Raw genomic sequence first — 27,073 nt, forward strand, 5'->3', positions numbered from 1 at the left:
CCACCTTCCCTCTCCTCCCCCTATGCCCTTTCCCTAGTCCTCTGATAGGGAAGGACCTCCTCCCCTTCTATCTGATCCTAGCTTATCAGGTCTCATCAAGGCTGGCTACATCATCATTTTCTGTGGCCTAGCAAGGCTAAACCACCCAAGGGGAGATGACCAAAGAACACATGTCAGAGACACCTACTGTACCTCTTTCTAGGGAACCAATTTGGAAACTGAACAGGCAATGGGCTTCCTTTGAACTGGGGGTCTATCTCCTCTCCATGCATGGTCCTTGGTTGGTGTATCGCTCTCTGCAGGAACCTTGGGTCCAGATATTTTGCCTCTATTGTTCTCCTTGTGGAATTCCTGTCCCCTCCATGTCTTTTTATCTCCCTCTTCTTCCATAAAGATTCGGGCACAATATAGAATATTAATTTAGCACAATTTTTGCTATAATACTGCCTCTTGGCTGTGTAATCCCTGTGATATTTATCTTTAAAGATCTTTCAGGGATGAAAGTGGGTATTTTCTTTCCATATATTATAAAAATGACTAGCTTCTTTTTAATTTTTTTCCTCTTTCTTCAATTGTTGGTGTTTAATGAACAATTCAAATTCAATTATTGGAAAAAATTATTGATATTCAAGATTAAGTACCTACTATTTTCTCATGATGATTTTAAAAATCATTTAAAAGTTTTAACCTTGAAGATGAATTTCAAATTTGTGAAAGAAAACAAACCAAAGAGCAGCTAAGTAAAGATTCAGTTTGTGAAATCTTTACTGACTAAATGGTGACAATGGTTTGCTGGAGAATACTGTTAGCAGGAACTAAAAAGCACAGTATGTTTGCTAAATAAATTAAAGGTGGATTCAGTGAGGATTTAAAATTGATTGGGCAATAAGTGAAGAAAGAAGCTTGAAAATTCTGAAAGAATATACTGCTAATTAATTTAAGGGCTAATATGTTTACTTCTCAAAGAGAAGCTAGAAAACAAATTGATCTAAGCAATAAGCAATTCTTAAAATTACAAAGTTATTGAGTACCAGGATTCTAGGATATAATGCACAGATGTATACACCTACCAATATATATATATATATGCATATGACTTGCAGATTTAGAGAAGGATGCATTAAAAGCATAAACAGAACCACATGAGCTCAATATTATATAGAATAATACTTGCTTATTAAACATTCAAAAATTATGAGAGAGTAAAAGAAATCAAGGTGGAAGCAGATCACAATTATTAATCTATTGACATGATTTTACATTATGATTACATTAAAATAGGTAAGATTTTGTTTTCTTATTTATTTTTCCATGGAGACTATAAAAGGACAGGCCACATGCACTGCTCAACACACATGCAAATACACACATAAAGAAGTATGTAAAATGGATGGCCTCTGTCTAAAACTAGAAATGATGGCAGCAAGGAGTCATTGGGAAATTACTGAACAAAACTTTTATTGACTAACAATGATTTTGATTATGATTTTCTTTCGTAATCTACCATATATAGATTTCTGAAATCATAGATTAGTGTTTGTGGGCAGACACTCTGATAACAAGTATGTCATACTAATGGGAACAAAACTCAGAGTGAGTAATATTCCATTGTGTAGATGTACCACAATTTCTGTATCCATATTTCAGTTGAGGGGCATCTGGGCTGTTTCCAGCTTCTGGCTATTAAAAATAAAGCTGCTATAAACATGGTGGAGCAAATGTACTTAGTATGTACTCGAGCCTCTTTTGGATATATGCCTAGGAGTGGTATAGCTGGATCTTGAGGAAGCGCTATTCCTAGCTGTCTGAGAAAGCACCAGATTGATTTCCAGAGTGGCTTAACCAGTTTACATTCCCACCAACAGTGGAGGAGGGTTCCCCTTTCTCCACAACCTCTCCAGCATGTGTTGTCACTTGAGTTTTTTATCTTGGCCATTCTGATGGGCGTAAGGTAAAATCTCAGGGTCGTTTTGATTACAATTTCCCTGATGGCTAATGCTGATCATTTCTTTAAGTGTTTCTCTGCCATTTGATATTCCTCTATCAAGAATTCTCTGTTTAGCTCTGTTCCCCATTGTTTAATTGAATTACTTGATTTGTTGCTTTTCAACTTCTTTAGTTCTTTATATATACTGGATATTAGCCCTCTGTCAGATACAGGGTTGGTGAAGAATCTTTCCCAACCTGTAAACAGTCATTTTGTTTTGAGGACTGTGTCCTTTGCTTTACGAAGCTTTTCAGTTTCATGAGGTTCCATTTATAGATTGTTGCTCTTAGAGCCTGTGCTGTTGGTGTTCGGTTCAGGAAGTTGTCCCCTGTGCCAATGAGTTCTCGGGTTTTCCCCACTTTTTTCTTCTAACCAATTTAATGTGTCTGGTTTTATGTTGAGGTCTTTGATCCACTTGGACTTCAGTTTTGTGCCGGGTGATAACTATGGATCTATTTTCATTTTTTTACATGTAGACATCCAGTTAGACCAGCACCATTTGTTGAAGATGCTATCTTTTCTCCAGTGTATGGTTTTGGCATCTTTGTCAAAGATCAGGTGTCCATAAATGTGTGGGTTTATTTCTGGGTCTTCTGTTTGGTTCCATTGATCCTCCATTCTGTTTCTATGCCAGTACCATGCAGTTTTTATAACTGTTGCTCTATAGTACAGCTTGAGATCAGGGATGAAGATACCTCCAGAAGATCTTTTATTATAGAGGATTGTTTTAGCAATTCTGGGTTTCTTGTTATTCCATACGAAGTTGAGAATTTTTCTTTCCAGGGCTGTAAAGAATTGTGTTGGTAATTTGATGGGAATTGCATTGAATCTATAGATTGCTTTTGGTAAGATGGCCATTTTTACTATGTTAATCCTGCCAAGCCATGAGCATTGGAGATCTTTCCATCTTCTCATATTTTCTTCTAATTCTTTCTTCAGAGACTTGAATTTTTTTTCAAACAAGTCTTTGACTTGCTTGGTTAGGGTTATACCAAGGTACGTTAGTTATGTCATTTGTGGCTATTATGAAAGGTGTTGTTTCTCTAATTTCTTTCTTAGCCCTTTTGTCTTTTGTATACAGGAGGGCTACTGATTTTTTTTTTTAGTTAATTTTGTAACTTGCCACTTTGCTGGAGGTGTTTATCAGCTGTAGAAGTTCCCTGGTAGAATTTTTTGGGTCACTCAGGTATACTATCATGTCATCTGCAAATAGTGATAATTTGTCTTCTTCCTTTCCAATTTGTATCCCATTTATCTCCTTCAATTGGCTTATTGCTGTAGCAAGGACTTCCACAATTATGTTGAAGAGATATGAAGAGAGTGCGCAGCCTTGCCTTGTCCCTGACTTCAGTGGGATTGCTTTAAGTTTCTCTCTGTTCAGTTTGATGTTGGCTATAGGCTTGCTGTATATCGCCTTTGCTATGTTTAGATATGTGCCTTGTATATGTGATCTCTTTAAACATAAATGGGTTTTGGATTTTGTCAAATGCTTTTTCACCATTTAGGGAGATTATCATGTGGTTTTTTTCTTTCAGTTTGTTAATATGGTGGATCACATTGATGGATTTCCGTATATTGAACCACTCCTGTATACCTGGGATGAAGCCTACTTGGTCATAGTGGATGATATCTTTGATGTGTTCTTGTATTTGGTTTGCAAGTATTTTGTTGAGTATTTTTGCATCAATGTTCATAAGGGATACTGGAAAAACAAGGAAATCATGAAATTTGCAAGAAAATCGTAGGATCTGGAAAGGATCATCCTGAGTTAGCTATCCCAGAAGCAGAAAGACACACAGTATATACTCACTCATATAGACATATAAAATAGGATAAACCTACTAAAATCTGTACACCTAAAGAAACTAATCAAAGTATCGGACGGGTCTGATGCTCGTTGGGTGGATGACACCTAAATGAACATCGGTACAAAGTCCCAATTTATTTCTAATATCAGAGATCAGACCTCTACTCTTGCCTGATGCATTTAAAACAAAAAGGGGGAACTGTAGAGAGCTGCATAATGCCGCGCCTTAAAGATGGAGCTGGTTTCTGCCTTCCACCTTCCCGATGGTGAGTGCTCCCTGTCACAAACAACTCCACATTTGGCTAAGGCTGAGGATCTGGCTTGCTTCCATGTATGTGGACCTATCTGCATTGCCCACGTGGCATGCTGGGGTTGGCTATCCAGAGGCTATTTAAGCTGTGGGCTGGCTTTCCCCAGGATCAGATGATTGTTCAAGGTTCCTGAATAAACTGCATTGAAAAAAAAAAAAAAAAGAAACTAATCAAGAGGGAGTACTCTGGCTAAAATGCTCAATCCCCATTCTGAAAGGCAAAGAGGATGGATACCCAAAGAAGAAAACAGGAAACAAGTTAGGAGCCTCCCACAGAGGGCCTCTGAAAGGCTCTGCCCTACAGACAATCAAAGCAGATGTTGAGACTTATGGCCAAACTTAGGGCATAATACAGGAAATCTTATGAAAGAAGTGGGAAATAATAGTAAGATTTGGAGAGGACAGGAGGTCCACAAGGAGAGCAACAGAACCAAAATATTTGAGCACAGAGGTCTTTCCTGAGACTGGTCCTCCAACCAAGTACCATGCATGGAGATAATCTTGAACCCCTGCGCAGATATAATCCATGGCAGTTTAGTGTATAAGTGGGTTCCACAGCAATGGGAACAGGGACTGCTTCTGACATGAACTGATTGACCTGCTCTTTGTTCACCTCCCCCTGAAGTGGGAGCAGCCTTACCAGGCCACAGAGGAAGACAATGCAGCTACTCCTGATGAGACCTAACAGACTAGGATCAGAAGGAAGAAAAAGAAACCCTCCCCTACCCGTGAACTTAGGGAGGGGAGTGTGTGGAGAAGGGGGAGGATGGGAAAGATGGGGGGGAAGGAGGGTTTGGGAGGGGAGGAGGGAGAGAACTAGAGGGGATACAAAGTAAATAACGTATAATTAAAAATAAAAAATTCAGAGTGAATATGTGGAAAAATATTGATGACAAAAATATTTTTTTTCTTGGATAACAATCAAACAACATGATTTGTGGCAGATAAGGTAAAAATAGGCTAGCAAAAGCTTCTTCACAAATCTACACCAATTAGTTAACATACCATTTTCTCTGGATCCACTGTCAGGGTGGTACTCATTTCTTCTCTCATTCACTCAAAGATAGCCTTAACCACTGGCTATGATCCAGGAAGTGTTCTGAGTTTCTATGATACAATATTACAAACAAGAGAGACACAGTCCCTGTTTCCAGAGTAAGCTGACTGAAAGCATGATATTCACAGATAGCTTGAAAATGACTGAGAGTAGACAAGACAGCACAATGGATAGTTTTTGTCAACCTGACAGGAACTAGAGCCACCTGAAAAGAGAAAATCTTAGTTGAGGAATTCTTTCTGTCAGATTGGCCTGTGAGGTATTTTCTTGAGTAGTGGCTGGTATCAGAGAGGCCAGTCCACTGTGAGTGATTCTGCTCCTGGAAAGGTGGTCCTGAATTTTATAAGAAGGAAAGTCAGAGAGACCAACCCAGAAAACAGCATTTCTCTGTAATTTTGCTTCAGATCCTGCATTTAATTCCTTCCGATTGTCCTTTTTGATGGAAATGATGGACAGTAAACTAAAGTAAGTCTCCTTTTCCCAACATACATTGGTTCAGAGTTTTATCACAAGAGTGAAGTTAATGAAAACAAGTACCAACTAATCTATCTGCTTTCTAGCTAAAAAGAAGAGGTTTCCAGTGAAGTAGCAACCAATACAGAAAAAAAGCAAGGTACTCTAATTACAGTTTTGATAACACAGAATGAAAAGGTCCAACATCTAAAAAGCATAACTTATACTTCTCAGTTACACAAACGCCAATGTCTTAAATCCTTTTTAATGTATTACTTCACTGAAGAATCACCATAACTACCTAAAGATGCTTATATTTTAAAACATTGGGGCAGTGACATTAGGAGAAAAATGTTTATACACTTAATTTTTAAAATTATGATTATTTAAATTTTGTTTAACATGCAAACATGCAAAACTGTTAGGGTTCAGAAATAGCCACACACTGACCACCCAAACACCAAAGTCAAATTGATGGAAGTTTATTGGAAACTAAACAAAGACTGACTGGTCAGAGACAAAATATGGGCACAGGAGCCAGACTGTGATGCTGTCTGCTTCTAAGACAGGCCTTTTATAAAAATAATAATATCAGGTAAGAACTACATAATCAGGTGGGAAGCAAAGGGAGAGCAGAATTATATCATTTTGACTAGTGAAACACAAGAATTGATTTTGTGCCAAGTACATTGTATCTAGATATTTAGCCAAGCATTTTAAGTTAATTGGCTAGGATGTAAGACTGGAGATTTTCCAGTTCTCCACCATTCTTGGAGAAAAGACCATAGCAGGATAATGTGGTTTTGTTTAAGTAGAACATATATCATTAATTTAAGCATAACACTCAACAAGTATTGAATTGTAAGTAAAAGACTATTCAAGTTCTCAGGCAGGCAGAGCCTGAGAACCTGAACTTACTTTCACCTTACAATCTTAAGAACAAAATGGCTTCTGCTATGCTAAAGACAAAAGCAGGTGCTAACAGAGGAGATATAGTTATGCTAATAACTAAAGTAGGTCTCAACTGAAGGGGAGGTATGAAAAAAATTAAGCAGGTTAAAATAAAACACATTAAATGTGAATGATATCACGTAATTTCAGCATACACACAAACCAATAATGGACATTTTGCTTTGTGATTTATTTCACAAAGCATGACTCTACAAAATGATAGAAATTTGCCATGCTCAACATCTACAGCAATGGTATGATAGACTTAGAAAGAGAAGACATGCAAAGAGAAGATTATACATATATGTATACATATACATTTATCTGAATTCAAAGCGAAATCTGGAAGACTGTCTGTAATTATAGCTTTGCATATGCTTTTTCAGTTCTGAAAGCTTTCAGGTTCTTCAAGACAAAAAGTAACCAAGGGTCATGGTGCCCATCTGTAGTCCGTGTCCCCAGAAGGGTAAGGTGTGAAGATCTTGAATTACAGGCCAGTCTGGGAAACATAATGAAACTCTCTATTAAAATAATAATACATACAAAAAAATAAAACAATACGATACTCTTTCATAAAGATCATTCAAACATCATATACATTGAAATTTTCCTCAATGATTTATTCTAAATATTCTTAGACTGCTTTGTATTGGACACAGCTCATGTTAATAACAGATTTAACAATATAAACTAAATTTAAAGTTAACATTGCTGAGTTTTATCCTAATCTTCAAAGGTTAATGAAATGTGGTAAAAAGAATTTTTCCCATAGTTGAGAAATCTGCTGTGTTGGCCAGTAAAGAGGGTTGGAAGCTTTTCAGTTTACTCCTGGGCAGATCCATTATAAGCAATTAGGTTCTAACCCTCAATAATTTTTTTCTGAGTAGCAATACCAGACAAAACAGAGGATTTGCCAGTGGAGAATGATGGGTATGTCTTAGCTTCACCGGCAAGGGCAATGTTCACCACCTTGGCAAATTACCTGTGGTGTAAATTGTATGTGGTCCAATGAGAGTGCATCACTACTCTCATCTGTGACTGTGGAATGGTACTTTATAGCTGATGACAGACAAGGATCAGAACAGAACTATAGAGAAAATGTTTAATAAAATATTTTGAGGCTGCTCATAGTCGAGTGGTGTGTTTTTATATTTTAATTAGGAAAAGGCACAAAGTGTCTTTTTGAATAGAGTTGTTGTGGAGGACTTTTTTTCCTAGTGGAGGTATACATTCTTGAATGAATCCATATTTTCAGCAGCTCTTGCTGACATAGAAGGATATCTTCTAATTCATTTGCACATTCTTCACAAAAAAATTACCAAAAAAAGGAAGAAGAAGAAGAAGAAGAAGAAGAAGAAGAAGAAGAAGAAGAAGAAGAAGAAGAAGAAGAAGAAGAAAAAGAAAGAATCTGTGATTGGGGATATAATAATCCCCAGGAAAATGAAATCCTAGGAATAACTCAAGTGGAAGAAGGAAATCCTACTTAGAAGAGCTTTGCTTTCCTTCTGCAGATAACAGTTGATTATTTGAATAATTATGGGGTAGCATGTTAAAAACTCTCATTAATATAGTAGATTACAGTAGCTCTCTTGAAAAATAGATTAACAATATGATTGTGTAAATGAACATTATATACTCTGGTTAAAGGCAATAAAGTCATATATGCAGTTTTCATGCGTAAAATTTTTCTGTGTACAGAAAACTCCTCTTTCCCTGAAATCCTGTTGATGATTCCTGGGCCTCAATAGGAAAGTAAGCACCTAAAATCCACTTACCATTTCTAATTAATTAAAAACGCTAAAGCTGGCTGACTTCTGGAGTGCATACTTATTACTTGCAGACTAAGGTTGCAAACACTGCTTTGCTGAATGGTTTGGTTTGTGTTACGCATCATCATGGCTCATTAGCCTTATTTGTCATGTCAACGGAACACTCTTGCTCACTTCTGCCACCGTCTAAATGATCAGAGAAACAATAATGCAAGTCAGCCTTAGAAAATTACTTTATCTCCTACTTCCTCAGTTCTTAAGCAGTGAGGCTTCTACACATACACATTGGTAATTGGTAAATGTGATTATGTTCTGAAGAAAATCTATGACAGGAGAATAAGTATATGCCACATCTTCATGGAATTTTTTTTTTTTTGGAATATACTTGAATTTAAAAAAAAGAAACATTTTTGGACTGGTTATTCATATAAATTTGAAATCAAGAGAATAAGAACCTGTAGAGTAGAAAAGGAAAATGACTGCATAAGAAAATTGATTTTTTAAAATGTTATGCCTGAATTGCTTTTTTAGCTATATTCCAGCTAATTTTTTACTGTTAGAAAATGGTAATATCTTATTACTTATTTTATTGGTGAAAAAAATTAATAAAATACCAAAGCATAAACTAGGGAAAAACAGAAAAGCTGAAGTCTTTCTTTTATATATAAGATTAACATATTTTCAAGCAAATGATTTATCTATGTCCATATCAGAGTTATTCCACGGAAAATAATGATGTGAGAGTCTACAAATATGTTCTATGTATCAGGAACACAATGCAAAGCACTTTATATGCATTAAAGCAATTCCTTTTATTTGCATGGATTCAGCCGCTTTTACAAGTATGGAAAAGGACTCATACATAATTTCATGTTTTGTGTCAGTCAAATGGTTGGAACATATTAAAAGCAAAGTTCCAGTGTTTAAGTGTCTGTTTTTAGACTACAACTAACCCATGTATCATACTGTAGCAATATGGAGAGAAAGATAAATGTCAGTTCCTCTTATCTGTGTTCCTGGAGTTTTGGGATATGTAGACCAGCAAAACAGGTTAAGAATTTAGGACAAGGATTCATTCAAGTTAAGGATATTGAAACCAAGGACTTGTGAATGATAAATAAATACTACAAACTAAGCTGTACCTCCAGCTTTTCGAGAGAAGGCACTTCTATTCCCTTATAACTTAGTAAAAAAACAAAACAAAACAAAACAAAACAAAAACAGAAAATAAAACACTCCAAAGCATTGGAGAAAAACAAGACACGGAAAGAGGAAGTTCTTTCTTGGTTAAACTCAAGCCAAGTTTGTATATACTCAGCATGCATAGGTGTCCTCTTTCCTCTCCTTTTAAAAATTGTTTTTTATTGTGTTTTCTTTCATTTTTATTTTAATTTTATTTAAGTTTATTTAGTCGTCATGGTGATCGCTTGGCAAGTGAAGGTGTGTGTGTGTGTGTTGTTCCTAATATGGACTCTATTACCTGTTTTGGATCACTTCCCTCTGGCAGAGCTGCCTTGACTGGCCTCAATGGATGGGGATATGCTCAGTCCTGACGTGACTTGATGTGTGGGGGAGGGATAATACGTTGATGCCCCTCCATCCATGATAAGTGTTGGTGGGCTCAATGTTGTGTGGGTTTTATGCAGATATCCACAGAAGAAAATCGGTACATAAGGGCAACAGTGTAATACTGTAAAAAGTATACACTGTGCAACAAGTCTGATATAAAGAGGTTTATTGAACCATGAGGGCAGAGAAAGAAAGAGACAGAAAGACAGTGGGATAGCATAGGAGAAGAGAAAGGAGGCTGGGTGGGACAACAAAGTAGAGAAAGTCAGAGAGAGCAACAGGAGAGAAAGGAAGAAATACAAGAAACAGGGGTGGGAGGAGGGAGTGTCTTTAATACCAGGCCCGTGGCAAGGCAGGTGATGATGTCAGAGGTTGCTAGGCAACCTAATCTAACATTCTTCGCTTTTTCTTTAATTAATAAATAGCAAATTTAGGAAAGGGTGAAGAGAGAGAAAAAGGCACAAACATGTCCAGGTTACATGGTGAAGAAGAGGGAAGCCCCTGTCCTGAAAAGTTCAGGGTAGAGGGTGAGGTTTGTCGGCCATGACCAGCAGCAGGTAGAGACCCGACAGCCCAACATTTTGTTGAAAATGAATTATAATAGTCATACAAATCAGTCGGTCTTTGGCTGCTTCTTGCTGACACTGGGACATTGATTTTGGGGGCAAAGGCTGGAATGTTGGCCAAATACCAAGAGAAGGCTGTTCTTTTTGCTTTTCAGGATCTGTGAGATCATATTCGGCAACCTAGGAAAATTCAGGTCCAGCTTGACACAATCTGTGAGGTTTAGGCCAGAGCACCTGAAGATAGTTGCTTTAGGGCTCTCTCATGAGTCCTTTCCAGAAGATTCCGTTTTGCCGCACATCTCCAATACTCTGGCTCTTACATTTGCTACATTCCTCTTCCCTATGTTCCATGAACCTTAGAGAACATGTTCCTCCCATGCTCATGGAAACAACTGTAATAAAACTAAACATTTACACACACATGAAGAAAAAAAAGAAATTTGACAAGAGAGGCAGGGGATGAAAGATAGAGGTTAAAAACAATTAAAACATATCATATACATACAGAAAACTGTCAAAGAATAAAATGTTGGAAAATAATTTTAATAATTTCAAAGTGGAAAATACAAAAATAAGTATTCAGTGATTCTCATTGTTTAGGATTAAGTTTTCCTGTAGGATATTTACATGCTATTATGTCCCTGCCTGTGTCCTGTGACACTCTTGAAAATATTGGGGTAAGATATATGGTGTGATGTCTGCTTTCTGTATAATTAATTTCCAGGTAACAGAAACAGCCACACAAATTTATTTTCCCTTTACTAAATGTTATCATTTCTTCATTTTTTCCTTGGGCTTTGTCCTACATCCTGTGACAGCTAATCCCCTGAAAAGACTAATGCTATGAAGTGATTAGGATAAAGTTCACATCTACTATGATTTCCCAAAGAGTGACCCCACAGATGGTCACTTCTTGTCTTATCAGAATGTTACAAAGCTTCTGGGTAAATAAAAGTGCACTGTAGTGATAGGCAATATGTGCCAATAGTCAGGAATGGATCAGATCCAGACTGCAAATACAGGAAAATGGTATCTGGCACTGGAGACAAGGTTAGGGAGATGCCAATTTGTAAAAAGGAATAAAGCTGTTGGTTAAAAGACAGTTTTTAGATGTGTCATTCAGGTGAGACAGTGTAGCAGGACAGGAAAAGTTGATAGAGTTGAAATTATTATAGGACTAAGTCTGTTCAAATTCACTGATTTCAGACAACTTATATAGATTCAAAAAAAATTCAGGGAAAGGGAGAAAGATGGTAAACACATCTCTATGATGGATCCAGCTAGTTCAGTCCTTCCTCATTAATCTTCGATTGACATAAAATAAAAAAAGAAAACACACACACAGTTTAAGTATCCGTGCCTTTATATTATCAGATTCCATTATAAATTTATTTTTATACTAGAGCTCATGTCGATGTGCATGTTATTAAATTAAAAAATTATGGCTGAATATGCTGGCAAACAACTATACACCCAGTGCTCAGGAGGATGTCTATATGAATCCTTGAGCCCAGGATTTCAAGACCTGGTCTACATGAATCCTTGAGTTCAGAAGCTCAAGACCAGCCTAGGCAACATCGCATGGCTATACAACAAAAAATATAATAGCCGTATGTCACATAGTACTGTAGTTCATTTTAGTAATTTTATTTTCTATATCACTAATATATAAATTGAGGGCTTTGGAGTTTATCATATCACATAGGAATCAGGTACTTAAAGCAAATGAAAGTAGGCATATGTAAGTTTTTGTTCTTTTTGTTAAATCACCATGATGCATGCCCATAGATCTCTTCTGTAAATAGCTCTGGACTCCATGAACTAGATATAGGGAATTAGCATTTTTATGCTGTTTGAGCAGATAGTAAGGAGGGCATAGTTAAGGAGAACATCAGACTTCTTGTATAGTCAGAATGTTACAAAGCTTCTGGGTAAATAAAAGTGACAGGCAATATGTGCCAATAGTCAGGAATGGATCAGATCCAGACTGCAAATACAAGAAAGTGGTATCTGGCACTGGAGACAAGGTTAGGGAGATGTCAATCTTGAAATAATGACAAAGCTGTTCGTTAAAAGACACATATCAAATCAAGTAATCCAATTAAAAATGGAGTACAGAGCTAAACAGAGAATTCTCAATAGAGGAATATCGAATGGCAGAGAAATGCTTAAAGAAACAAATGTTCAACGTCCGTAGTCATAAGGGAAATGCAAATCAAAACAAACCTAAGATTTCACCTTATACCCATCAGAATGGCTAAGATCAAAAACTCAAGTGACAACACATGCTGGAACCCTCCTCCACTACTGGTGAGAATGTAAACCTGTACCACCACTCTGGAAAACAATCTGGCGCTTTCTCAGACAACTAGGAATAGTGCTTCTTCAAGATCCAGGTATACCACTCCTAGGCCTATACCCAAAAGAGGCTCAAGTACACAATAAGGACATTTGCTCAACCATGTTTGTAGCAGCCTTATTTGTAATAGCTAGAAGCTGTAAACAGCCCAGATTGCCCCTCAGTGGAGGAATGGATACAGAAATTGTGGTACATCTACACAATGGAATATTACTCAGCAATAAAAAACAAGGAAATCATGAAATTTGCAGGTAAATGGTGGGATCTGGAAAAGATCATCCTGAGTGAGTTGACCCAGAAGCAGAAAGACGCACATGGTATATTCTTACTCATTTAGACATTTAATATAGGATAAACCTACTAAAATCTGTGCACCTAAAGAAACTAATCAAGAGGGAGGACTCTGGCTAAAATGCTCAATTCCTATCCAGAAAGGCAAAGAGGATGGACATCAGAAGAAGGAGAAAAGAGAGAACATGCTAGGAGCCTGACACAGAGGACCTCTGAAAGGCTCTGCCCTGAAGACTATCAATGCAGATGCTGAGACTTATGAGCAATATTTGGGCAGAGTGCAGGGAATCTTATGAAAGAAGTGAGAAAGAGTAAGATCTGGAGAGGACAGGAACTCCACAAGGAGAGCAACAGAACCAAAAAATCTGAGCACAGGAGTCTTTCCTGAGACTGATACTCCAACCAAGGACTATGCATGGAGATAACCTAAGACCCCTGCACAGATGTAGCCCATGGCAGTTCAGTATCCAAGTGGGTTCCATTGTAATAGGAACAGGGACTGTCACTGACATGAAGTGAGTGGCCTGCTCTTTAATTACCTCCTTTTGAAGGGGAAGCAGCATTACCAGGCCACAGAAGAAGACACTGTAGCCAGTCCTGACGAGACCTAATTGACTAGGATCAGAAGGAAGGAAAAGAAGACCTCCCCTATCAGTGGACTTGGGGAGGGGCATGCATGCAGAGGGTGGAGGAAGGGAGGGATTGGGACGGGAGGAGGGAGGGACCCTCAGGGGGGATACAAAGTGAATAAAGTGTAATTAATAAAGAATTTTTTAAAATGACATATATCAAGCCTCTCTTTGTCATCATGTTAGCAATACTACCTAAGCAGTTTTGACTGTGAGTAGTAATTCCTAAAACAATAGTCAGAGTATGTAAACTGTAAACTGTAAAATAGAGTTCTGACTGTCAATGTACAACTTTGTGCAGGTCATAGTGATAGGGACTGAAATTGGGAAAGGAGAAGTCATAATCTTAGGACAACAACAACAGAGCTCTTTTCTCCCATCTACAGTTCCCTGAGGCTTTATCCTGTAAGAGGTCCCTGGATTCAAACCCATTTCCCAAACAATACTTGGATTTGTGCACACAAGATCAACTTAACCATAACTCAACTCCAAGGTTTGACCCTGAGAAGGTCGTTGCTCTCCCTCTCCCTATGGCATGTTTTGAAACAAAATATTAAGTGTTGACGTACTTATTTGAGATAGCATCCATTCACATGTGGTATAAATATGCCTTGTATAAAGTAATTGACTGAAAATGATTTTTACTTACATGTCTATGATTCTAGGTCTTATTATTAAAAAATAATAATGACCATGGATTATAAAATTTGATTTTAGAAGATTCAGGATGCTGCAATTAAACGTTACTCCAGATGAAATTCTTTGGAGAACATGCCAACTATTACTGTGAGCTGCTAATGTTAAGTTCCTCAGAGTGAAAAACAGTTGTTCTTTTCAGAAACTTTGTAAACGGGTGAAAGTTAAATTTTGTGCCAAGTCAAGAACCTATAAGAATTTTCCCCCAAATAATACCTCCAAAATTAATTGAAATTAGAATTAAACACATGTTTACTGTAGCCTTGAAATATTTTGAGATTACTGCTACTCTGTTTATTTTTTTTTAATTTTATGTAAAATTTGGCACAACTGTCCATGATGCGTTAGAATGCTTGGACTATGAGAAGCCATAAATTCTAAAAGAGTATCTAAGAAGACTAGCATGTCCCAGGGTGGACATGAGTTTCTGAGTAATATTTCTGAGTTTCTGAGCCATAGACTTACTTAGGCAGCCCTTATATAGATTTTGTATTTTGCTCAATATGACTGACCTAAGTAGATGAAGCTTTGAAGCATTATTACAGGTCAACAAACCCAAATATGCTTTCATCTTGAGCAACAGACAGAATTCACTTATGGTAATTAAGGTAATCTAAGACTAACTCAAGCTGACCCAATACCATACAAGAATACAAACATGGCAACCAAGAAACAATACCACATGGAAAATGGTTTCATAAAAAGTTGGCCTAGGTAAAATGTATGGTTTTGAGGTTTATTTTATTTCTTTCTCTTAATTAAAGCAAAGCAACTTTTCACAAACATACATACATGATATATTTATGTTTAATAATATATATAATAATATGTAGTATAAATTTATAGGCAAACATTTGTAAAAACAATATTAATTCTATGCTGTACTATATGTCTCCTTAAAAATGTATTGTAATACAAATCAATAACCATCTAGTGACTGATTTAGCCACCAGTTTTGTGCCTCTTATAAGCGTTAATACTTACAACACAGGAGTCAAATGTTAACCATGGGACACAAACTGTTATAGTTATTGGAAAAGTAAAAGGTAAATGCTTCCTATTTTCAAATCTATGGATTAATCTCTGCAGAATAAAAGAGGGATTATTAAGCAAAAGCTAAGAAGTATTGTTTAAAGACAATTAAACCTGGAGAGTTAACAATCTGCATTTAACTACACTCTGTAATGTTTATTGTTTTATTCACCAAATTTATTTTTAATGCATCAGAAAGGATCATTTTCATGTGGTGACATGATACAATGATGTTTCAAGCACAACTACACAAATTTTCATGTTGGCTAGAATCCTATAAGACTTTAGGATAAAAGACTCCCCGGCTTCTAAGATAAAGCAGAGAATTCAATTAAATATCACTTAAAGGCCTTCCTTTGAAGACCACCTCTTTATCTTTAAGCCTGACCTTCTTCCCAAGTGCATGTGTCTAAACTGTGTTTGATACTATAAAGGTCACAACTGGTGAACGTGCTCTGCTTCTTTATCCTACATCACACATGTCTTAGGTTGTTGAACAACTCCCACAGCAAAATGAGAATAATTAGATTTTTCTAGCTGCACAACATAAAATTATGTAAAGGACAATGAGAACTAGTGGTCAGATGGGCCGAGACCAAAAACATTGTGTATCGACAGCTGTTTTTCTTTCTCTAGAATATACAATGCATCTCTAAAATGTTTGGAACACAAGGCAGAAATTTAAATAATCCAAAATAAAATCTTAATTTTAATTTTTTGCAAGTCTAAGAACAATTTCTTTCCAATGGTTTGGAAGGCAAAGAGAAGAGATTATACCTACATGTCTGAGTTAAATATATCACCCATTTTACTAGTAAATATCTGTGACATTCTGATCCTATTGCTAAGATCACATAGGAAACAGTGGTGGGCACATTACTTGATTGTAGGATCAAAATTCATACCTTCAGCCCATGGTTTTCCTCATTGGCTTCTGTTCCATTTCAGAGATTCTCACCCCCATTCACACATCTTGCTTCTACCACCTGAGCAACGTCTGCCTTTTCAAAAATCACGCAATGATACAGTTAAACACAGATTCATTCCTCATAAGAATGTTGCTTCTCCATCTTTGTGTTCCCTATGATGAAGCTAAAATTCTCATGCTGAGGTTACGGCTAGAGAAGACACCACGATCCTGCAGTGTCTCTGGAAGCCCAGAGGTTCCTATAATATATGTGCTGGAATTTCTTGACTGTTTTCCTATTCTAGTCACGATACTGATGATTATCTTTGGCTTGATTTCCTCATATGCCCTCTCAAAATACCACTGCTTTCTTCATACAAATTTATGCACTACTGAACATCACTGATATCTCTTAAGGTATAAAAGACAAACATTATGGCTGTCATTTTTATAGCAGTCACCAGAGTAGATATATTGTAAGTGTAGGTGGTGTAGTGCAGTCATTTAAAAAAGCACATGATGTAGCCTGACAGAATGTATCTTTATCATTATTTTTCTACAAAACTTCAGATAATTTACCAGGTATTCGACTTGATTTTTCTGGCTCCAATTTACCTTCTTCCCAGTCTACTCTCAATTTCTCAAAAGCAGTAAAATTTATCCAAGGAAACTTTCCCATGCCATAAATACTATTCTAATTTTTCTTCATTTTTGTAATCTCCATAATGGTCCTTATTTTCCAAGCTTATCTGTAGTTACTTCTCGATGCCTAGGATATAATATAGCATGTTATTTGCTTCCCCTATCGCTGTAACTAAACACTCTGACAAAAACAACTTAAGAACCAAAGGATGTTTTTCTGCATCCCAGTCAAAAAATAGTCAATTACAGTAAGCAGGAAAAATCAAGTCATCAGGAGAATGAAGCAGCTGCTCACAAGCCGTGAACAGTGAATGTATGCTGATGTGGTTCTTTTTCTCCATGTATACAGTCTGGGATCCACAGCCTAGGAAATGGCCCCACCCACAATTAACATGAATCTTTCTGTATCACTTATCATAATCAAGATTATTCCCCCACAAGGAGAGCAACAGAACCAGAAAATTTGAACACAGGGTTCTTCGCAGAGACTCATATTCCAACCAAGTACCAGGTATGGAGATAACCTAGAACCCCTGCACAGATGTAGCCCATGGCAGTTTAGTGTCTAAATGGGCTACATAGTAATGGGAAGAGGGACTGCCTCTGACATAATCTGATTGGCCTGCTCTTTGATCACCTCCCCCTGAGGGGGAAGCAGCCTTACCAGGTCACAGAAGATGACAATGCAGCCATGATGTGACCTGATAGATTAAGATCAGAAGGAAGGAGAGGAGGACCTCCCCTATCAGTGGACTTGGGTAGGGGCATGCATGATAAAGAAGGAGGGAGGGTGGATTCAGAAGGGGAGGAGGGAGGAGCTTATGGGGGGATACAAATATAATGGAATTGAGAACAAAGTATATTTCTGTGGTTATTAAAGTTCTCATTGATATAGATATTAAAATCTGATGCAAAATTTTTCTCAAGACTTTCTTTAAACATTAATCTTCTTGAAAACAATCTTTTAAAGCAAACTTTAAAAACAATCTTTTAAAAACCTTTGTGTTTTCTTTTTATTATTCTCTGTCATCTATATCAGGTACTTGTAGGAAATATCAACTTCATCTTAAAATTTTAATCAACATTTTGCAGAGCAAAATCTTTTATTTAAAATCCATGAGTTATCAAAACATTTTTCTCCCCAGGCAGCAGCTTTGAGCTGTATATGACAATAGATTTTGTGAATATTGTGGATATCAAGAATATATCAGACACTCTGAAAATTCCATTTATGCACATAAACCTTAAATCTTAATATAAAAATCTCTTATTTGAAAGGTGAGATTTTCCTCGAAGGAATAACTTCTCTCAATTACTCTCATTCCTTCAGCTGCAGCTTAGAACTGAGTAGTGGAAAATGGAATTGGCATGTGCTTATAAAACAGTTTTTTTCTTTGAAAATATTTGTCTCCCTCAAAAGAGGAAAATTGTCAGTTTAATATATTTTTTTGCAGTTTAAATGGCACAGAAATTAAATATTTTAGGAATATAATTTGTACTTGTTTAGCATAAAGCCCCAGTTATTTTTCAATAAATGTTTTAATTTGTATGTGTAATTTAGGAGAGATGTTTTATTTGAGGTAAATACTTTGGAAATTACATATAGAATAGATATAATCTATGGAACAATACACACACACACACACACATACATACACACACTTGTGCAGTGGCAGTAATTCAAATACAACAAATCCATGTTTTGTGTCCTAAACAGTACATAATTCCAAAGGAGGTGGTCCATAAGTATAGGACAAATTATTTGGCAGGATATGGTTTTCCTTTTAGACCCAAGTAATGTGTGTCAGATATGAAGTTGTTTTTTTATGTTTAATATTTTTTATTTATATATTGATTTATTACAGTTTATTCACCTTGTATCCCCAGTGCAGACCCCTCCCTCATGTCCTCCCAGTACCACCCTTTCTCCCTCTTCTCCCCCTATGCCCTTTCACTAGTCCCCTGATAGGGGCTGTCCTCCTCCCCTTCCATCTGACCCTAGCTTATCAGGTCTCATCAACGCTGGCTCCATCATCTTTCCCTGTGGGCTGTTAAGGCTACACCCCCTCATGGGGAGGTGGTCAAAGAGCCAGCCACTGAGTACATGTCAGAAACAACCCCTGTTCCCCTTATTAGGGAACAAACTTGGAACTGATCTAAATCCAAGACATTTTGATGATTTCTCTGTCTGTATCCTATGCATATCATTCATTGCTATATGTGCTGCATTGCATCAGCCTCATGTTTGCAGGCTTATTTTTAAATTAGAACTTCATTTTCTTTTAAACAAAAGTTTTTTTCACCATCTAAACATTATCACCTAACATTGTTTGCATTATAACAAGCACTCAAAATGCCTGCATGCATGAGTGCAATAACCATTCACTTAACTGTCTTTTAAAACAGCACTAAAAGACAAAGCGTGAATTTTAGCACAAGAGAAGGCATCACCCAGGAGATGACCTTCAACTTGTATTTTGAAGGATGACATGAATTATGCTCACCTACAGACAAAGCACTATAAAAATGTTTAAAGCTTATTCTGGATGCCTTTGGTTAAATGGCATAGATTGTCCAAAGAAGCCTAAAGACAACTTGTCAAAATTAGGTAGAAATTACATAGGGAAATATGTTGAAGCTCAAACCAGTGAAAGTATATACCTTTCACAGAATGTAGACAAGAATTTCATGTACTGTGTACCACAGTGTTAATGGTCTTTCCCTGAATTCTGTGTACACAGCTTGAATCTGAATGAGAAGCTGATGCACCCAACCCTTTAATAGTCCTCTGAATATGAGCTGACAGACCCAAAGCAGTGTGTCATGTGGTAGACAGAGCTTGTCACACATTTGGACCTACCAGGATGGTACTTGTCACTGGTCCTCTGCTTGTTTCATACTTTTACTGTAGGGGGCAAGGTATCCTGATATCTCTCCAGATATTTTCATGCAGAGAGCTGAGTGATGAATGAGCAAATCTTTCCTAAAAATAGGAAATAGGCCTGTCAAAGCATTATTATGGTCAATTTGACTTAGAGTTCTCCAAAGAAACTAGATCTCCTGCAAAATAAGCAATGGTCCCAGATTTACTATACTTTTTTTGAGATTTTTAAATTTTATTTTTAAATATATTACAGTTTATTCACTTTGTATCCCAGCTGTATCCCCCTCTCAATCTTTGCCTTTCCTCCCTCTTCTCTTCCCATGCCCCTCCCTCAGCCCACTGATAGGGGAGGTCCTCCTCCCCTTTCATCTGAGCCTAGCCTATCAGGTCTCATCAGGACTGTATGCATAGTCTTCCTCAGTGGCCTGGCAAGGCTGCCCCCACATCAGGGGGAGGTGATCAAATGCCAGCCACTGACTTCATGTCAGAGACAGTCTCTGTTCCCCTTACTAGGGTACTCACTTGAAGACTGAGCTGCCATGGGCTACATCTGTACTGGGAATATTAGACATGAAATATTGTGTAATTATACTAAAATCTGTACACCTAAAGCAACCGAGCAACAGAATCAAGATTTACTGTTCTTAATGGCAGTTTTCTGTGTGCAGCCCCTAAAGTGTTACATCTACAACTGTACACTAACTAGTTGTAGGCCAAAGTCTCACTGTTGGTCATACAAGGAAGATTTTGAATATCACGAATTTAATAGTGTTTCTTTTCCTCAATTAGAGTTATTCCAGTGGTAATGACTGGTACAGTGCACTCAGAATGCATTTTACCTCTTTTTCAATGCATGTTGCATATTACCACAAACTAAGAAATATATATTTACAATGAATTATATTACCACAGACATGGAAGGAGAAATTCTCATGGAAGGAATATTATTTTAGTGCCCATAATGGGAGTGATTATGATATCACTATATCCTATATTTGGCAGACCACATTTGAATTATTTACTTTGCAGTACAACTAATATTTTAAAAGAATTGGAGATCAAATGGATTTTTCATGGAGAAGTGCAGCTTCAAATGAGACATGTGGGTATTTCATGATACATGAAGACATCAAGCTTAGACCAGGAAAAAATATCTCTTCTAGTTAGGTCAGAAGCTACACCAAAGAAGTCTCACCAAAATAACAACCTAAAATGAGCTGGAAAAAAAAAAAAGATCAACAAAAAATGTGACAAAGTAGACAGAAGAAAGACCACAAGATCTCAATCCTACACAAAGAACTTCAGCAACTAAAGAATTCTAAGAAGAGGAGAAATAGTCTATCTCAGGGAAGCACACACCAGCTGGTTAGGCAATACTAAATGGTTGACCCTAAAAACAAACAAGTAACATGATAGACTCAGTATGTTATATTTAAGAATATATATGAAAATGCAGGGGTGTGGGAGAGTTGTTTGTGTGTGTGCATGCACATGTGTGTGAGAGAGAGAAAGAAAGAAAGAAAGAGAGAGGGAGAGAGGCAAAGGCAGGGCAATTTTTGTCTGTTTTAGGTTAGTATTGGATGTGGAGTGAAATGATAACTCGAAAACAAAACAACAACAAAAGAAAAAGACTGATGTTCTATCTAAATATCAAATAGTACTATAATAATAATAAAAAGTAATATTGGAGTTTATCTTTGTAATAAATCAAAATAATATAAGCTACATATCAAAATCATGTACTTAATTATATAAAATTTATAATCTTGTAGAAAGGATATTTAATGTATTTATCAAAGAAGTGGTAAATATTAAGAGATAAATATGTTAAATCCAATTTAAATGATGCATAATGTAAAAATGCATAAAAATAATAGATATCACCATTAACATGTATTTTATTTTTTGTTTTTGTTTATCAATTAAAATGAATTTTTCTTTTTAAAAATGATAAACTTATAAAATATGATAAATATTAGTATATACATAGTAAAATAAGGAAAGATGATTAACTGACATGAAATCAGTAGCTGGATCTTTGACACCTGTCCCAAGGGGAGAGCAGCATTGCCAAGCCACAGAGGAGGACAATGCAACCAGTCCTGATGAGACCTGATAAACTAGGGTCTGAGGGAAGGGGAGGACTTGGAGAGGGGCATGGGAGGAGATGAGGGAGGGAGGATAGGATTGGGAGGGAAATGGGGTAAGGGCAATGTGAATGAATTGTAATTAATATAAAAATTTTTAATTAAAGAAAGAAAAATAATTGAAGCCTGTAAATGGTTAACAATAAAGGTCAGGGTGCGTAAAAATCAGTAACTCAATAGCTAGCTGGGTGGTAGTGCACACTTTTAATCCCAGAAGTAGGGAGGCAGAGGCAGGTGGATCTCTACACGTTTGAGGCCAGTCTGATCTACAGAGCTACTCCTAGGAGGGAGAGGGATAGAGAGAGAGGCCCTGTCTCAAAAAAACAAAATAATAAGAAGTAAAATAAAATAAAAAGAAGTTTATAACAATTTAAAAACTGACAGTATATGGATATCATTTTTTAAAAATTCTTTATTAATTACATTTTATTCATTTTGCATCCTCCCTGTGGTTCCCCCCTCCTCCTGTCCCAATCCCTCCCTTCCTCACCCTCTGCATGCATGCCCCTCCCCAAGTCCACTGATAGGGGAGGTTTTCTTTTCCTTCCTTCTGATCCTAGTCAATTAAGTCTCATCAGGAGTGGCTGCATTGCCTTCTTCTGTGGCCTGGTAATGCTGCTTCCCCCTCAGGGGGAGGTAATTAAAGAGCAGACCAATCAGTTCATGTGAGAGACAGTCCCTGTTCCTATTACAATGGAACCCACTTGGATACTGAACTGACATGGGCTACATCTGTGCAGGGGTCTTAGGTTATCTTAGGAAATAAGTGGGAAACAGTAAGATCTGGAGAGGACAGGAACTCTACAAGGAGAGCAACAGAACCAAAAAATCAGAGTACGGGGGTCTTTCCTGAGACTGATACTTCAACCAAAGACTATGGATATCAATTTTACAGAAGCAAAGTAAATACTCTATAAAATGTATAACCAACTTAAAAAAAGTGTAAGATATAAAAATTAAAGTCAGTGTTACTAAGTGGCAAAAAAAAGATACTTGGTTTTCACAATGTTTCAATCACACAAGTATATGTACTTCTTTGCAATGCTATTGAAAATGTAGAGTATAATTTTTAATTCTGCATAAATGCTTTGTAATACAAATGTGGCATTTGGTATCAAAAATTCCTCTTGTGATACAGAGCTGAGAATAGCTAACAAAACTCACCAGAGAAACATGCGCAGATGGTCATTGCAACAGTACTCATAGTAAAAGGGAATGCAGAGCAATTTGGGGATGTGCTGACAGGAAGAGAGGCAAGGTAAGATATATAATAAGATTGCACCAAATATATGGACATGTGGGGACACAAATGGTGCACATTTGATGAAATATGCACATGTGGTATACATATTAAAACAACTCAATGGCTTAGCTAGAAATAAAAGAATAAATGGGAAAATCATTAAAATAAAAACAGAGGGCCTTCACATGAATCAATGATGGAAATACTTGATTTTATACATCTGGGATCCCAAATGTTAAAAAGAAATAAAACAGTAAACACTTGCTTTATTTAGAGGCGCAGAGATTGATGACATTGCATGAAAGCTGTACACTTCCTAATATGCAAGCTTATTTGGCTTTCTTAGGAAGCTGAAGAATTTTATTTTCACCTCATGAAAAGTCTTTGTCTTTTGCCTATAAAACACAGATTTTGTTAAGAAATTTCTTCCAACTTTGATAGACATATATACATATGTGAAAGAACAGCAATGGGGAAATATCTATGAATTTTTTATTTTGATTCAGTCTTCAACCAGGTACTAAAATGATTTGTTCTATTTTAAACATCTTTTTAAATGGGAGAAATTTTCATTTGAGGGTGATATGAAACTGGATAATACATATTAAACATAAAGGATAAATTATACAGTGAAGCTTTAAAATGATAAATAGCCAGTGTATGTCTAATGCATTTATTCAGTACCTTCTGGTGGTAATTCATGATGCTGTTAAAATTTTTCTTATATATTGTTAATATAAGTGAATGCTCCAATTCTCTCTAGTGTCAAAGTCTAATACTGTCACTGCTTTTCAGCCAACAAAAGTAGAAACAATATGCAGTTTTGGCAGACAGGTGCTCACTGTGTCTGTTGAAGCCACTGTGCCTGTCACAAGCCTCCTAACAAGAGAAATAGCTCTCTGTGGCTATCAGAAAACTAAGGAGAGAGAGGTACTATAGGAGCCATATAAAAAAGTGAAACTAGAAGAGACAAAAATAATCACAAGCTCCTTAAACATAGAGAATCTATTTTGTTTCTGGTTACATTCAAGTTTATAATAAATTTACCCTAGTGACTCCCAGTCAAGAGCTGTCAGTGAGATAATGAGGGTGCTATGGTCTCAATTTTAGGGTGAAACTGAAGCTACAAAGATATTTTTCTAGTTTTGCTGAGGACCACACAGTAATGAAGATGATATCTTATTGGGGCATGGATTCCTTACTGCCAAATCAGAATCACGTTCTGTACAAGTTTTTTTGTTTGTTTAATTTTCAAGAAACAAAAACAGCATCAAGCAACTTCCCAGTTTAAATAAAAAGTCGCATTTTCCTAGCAACTATTATGAGGAGAATAAATGATTATACAAGACAACAACAAAGCATGGGTGGAGGAGGCTGGGGATTTCTTGTAGCTTATGGCTTGAGCCTATAGTTTCCAACTAGAATGAAGTTTATATGGTTGTGCAATATATCCATAATTATTAGTGACACATGTAGGACAAAGAAGGAGGTGTGGAGAATAGAGGGGTTATGTTAATGTAGTACTCATATGAGAAATAAAAAAAATTTTAATAAAAATTATTATAATTAATAAAAAATAAATAAAAATTCAAAATAAAATGAAAAAACTTGGCAAAAATATCAGCCTGTCATTGTGCTTTATTTTATTATTTTTATAATTTAAAACATACATCTCAAGATTTAAAATGTTTTTATTTGTAAATTCATTTCATAATTACACTTTATTCACTTTGTATCCCCCCATGAGCCCCTCTCATCACCCCTCCCGAACCTAACTTCCCTCCCCCTTCTTCATGCATGCCCCTTCCCAAGTCCAATGATAGGGGAGGTCCTCCTCTCCTTCTTTCTGATCTTAGTCTATCAGATCTCATCAGGAGTGGCTGCATATTCATCTTCTGTGGCCTGGTAAGGCTGCTCCCCCCTCAGGGGGAGGTGATCAAAGAGCAGGCCAATCAGATTATGTCAGAGGCAGTTCCTCTTCCCATTACTATGGAATCCACTTGGACACTAAACTGCCATGGGCTACATCTGTGCAAGGTTTCTAGGTTATCTCCATGCCTGGTACTTGGTTGGAATATGAGTCTCTGGGAAGACCCCTGTGTTCAAATTTTCTGGTTCTGTTGCTCTCCTTGTGGAGTTCCTGTCCTCTCCAGATCTTATTATTTCCCACTTCTCAAATAAGATTCCATGCACACTGCCAATTAGTTGGCCATAAGTCTCAGCATCTGCTTAGATAGTCTGCAGGGAAGAGCCTTTAAGAGGCCCTCTGAGGCAGATTTCTAGCTTGTTTCCTGTTTTCTTCACTTCTGATGTCCTTCCTCTTTGCCTTTCAGGATGGGGATTGAACATTTTAGTCAGGGTCCTCCTTCTTGGTTAGTTTCTTTAGATGTACAGATTTTGGTAGGTTTATCCTATTTTACATGTCCATATGAGTGAGTATATACCATGTGTGTCTTTCTGCTTCTAGGACAGCTCACTCAGGATGATCCTTTCTAGGTCCTACCATTTACCTGCAAATTTCATGATTTCCTTAATTTTCATTGCTGAGTAATATTCCATTGTGTAGATGTACCACAATTTCTGCATCCATTTTTCTGTTGAGGGGCATCTGGGTTGTTTCCAGCTTCTGGCTATTACAAATAAAGCTGCTACAAACATGGTTGAACAAATGTTGTTATTGTGTACATGAGTCTCTTTTGGTTATATGACTAGGAGAGGTGTGGCTGGATCTTGAGGAAGTGCTATTCCTAGTTGTCTGAGAAAGTGCCAGATTGATTTCTAGAGTGGTTGTACAAGTTTACATTCCCACCAACAGTGGAGGAGGGTTCCTCTTTCTCCACAACCTCTCCAGCATGTGTCGTAAGGTGAAATCTCAGGGTCGTTTCGATTTACATTTCCCTAATGGTTAATAACGTTGAGCATTTCTTTATGTGTTTCTCTGCCATTTGATATTCCCCTACAAAGAATTCTCTTCTTAGCTCTGTTCCCCATTTTTTTTTAATTGGATTACTTGCTTAGCTGCTTTTCAGCTTCTTTAGTTCTTTATATATACTGGATATTAGCCCTCTGTCAGATAAAGGGTTGGTGAAGATTTTTTCCCAATCTATAGGCAATCGTTTTGTTTTGATGATGGAGTCCTTTGATTCACAGGAGCTTTTAAGTTTCATGAGCTCCAATTTATTGATTGTTGATCTTAGAGTCTGTGCTGTTGGTGTTCTTTTCAGGAAGTTGTCTCCTGTACCAATGAGTTCTCGGGTTTTCCCGAGAAATTTTTCTTCTAACGTATTCAATGTGTCTGGTTTTATGTTGAGGTCTTTGGTTGAGGTCTTTGATCCACTTGGACTTTAGTTTTGTGCAGGGTGATAACTATGGATCTATTTGCATTTTTCTACATGTAGACATCCAGTTAGACCAGCACCATTTGTTGAAGATGCTCTTTTTTCCATTGTATGGTTTTAACATCTTTGTCAAAGATCAGGTGTCCATAAGTGGGTGGGTTTATTTCTGGGTCTTCTGTTTGGTTCCATTGATCCACCACTCTGTTTCTATGCCAGTACCATGCAGTTTTTATTACTGTTGCTCTATAGTACAGCTTGAGATCAGGGTTGGAGATACCTCCAGAAGATCTTTTATTATAGAGGATTGTTTTAGCGATTCTGGGTTTTTTGTTATTCCATATGAAGTTGAGAATTTTTCTTTCCAGGTGTGTAAAGAATTGGGTTGGTGAATTGATAGGAATTGCATTGAATCTGTAGATTGCTTTTGGTAAGATGG

This window comes from Meriones unguiculatus, chromosome 15 (genome assembly GCF_030254825.1).
Source record: "Meriones unguiculatus strain TT.TT164.6M chromosome 15, Bangor_MerUng_6.1, whole genome shotgun sequence".
NCBI lineage: Eukaryota > Metazoa > Chordata > Mammalia > Rodentia > Muridae > Meriones > Meriones unguiculatus.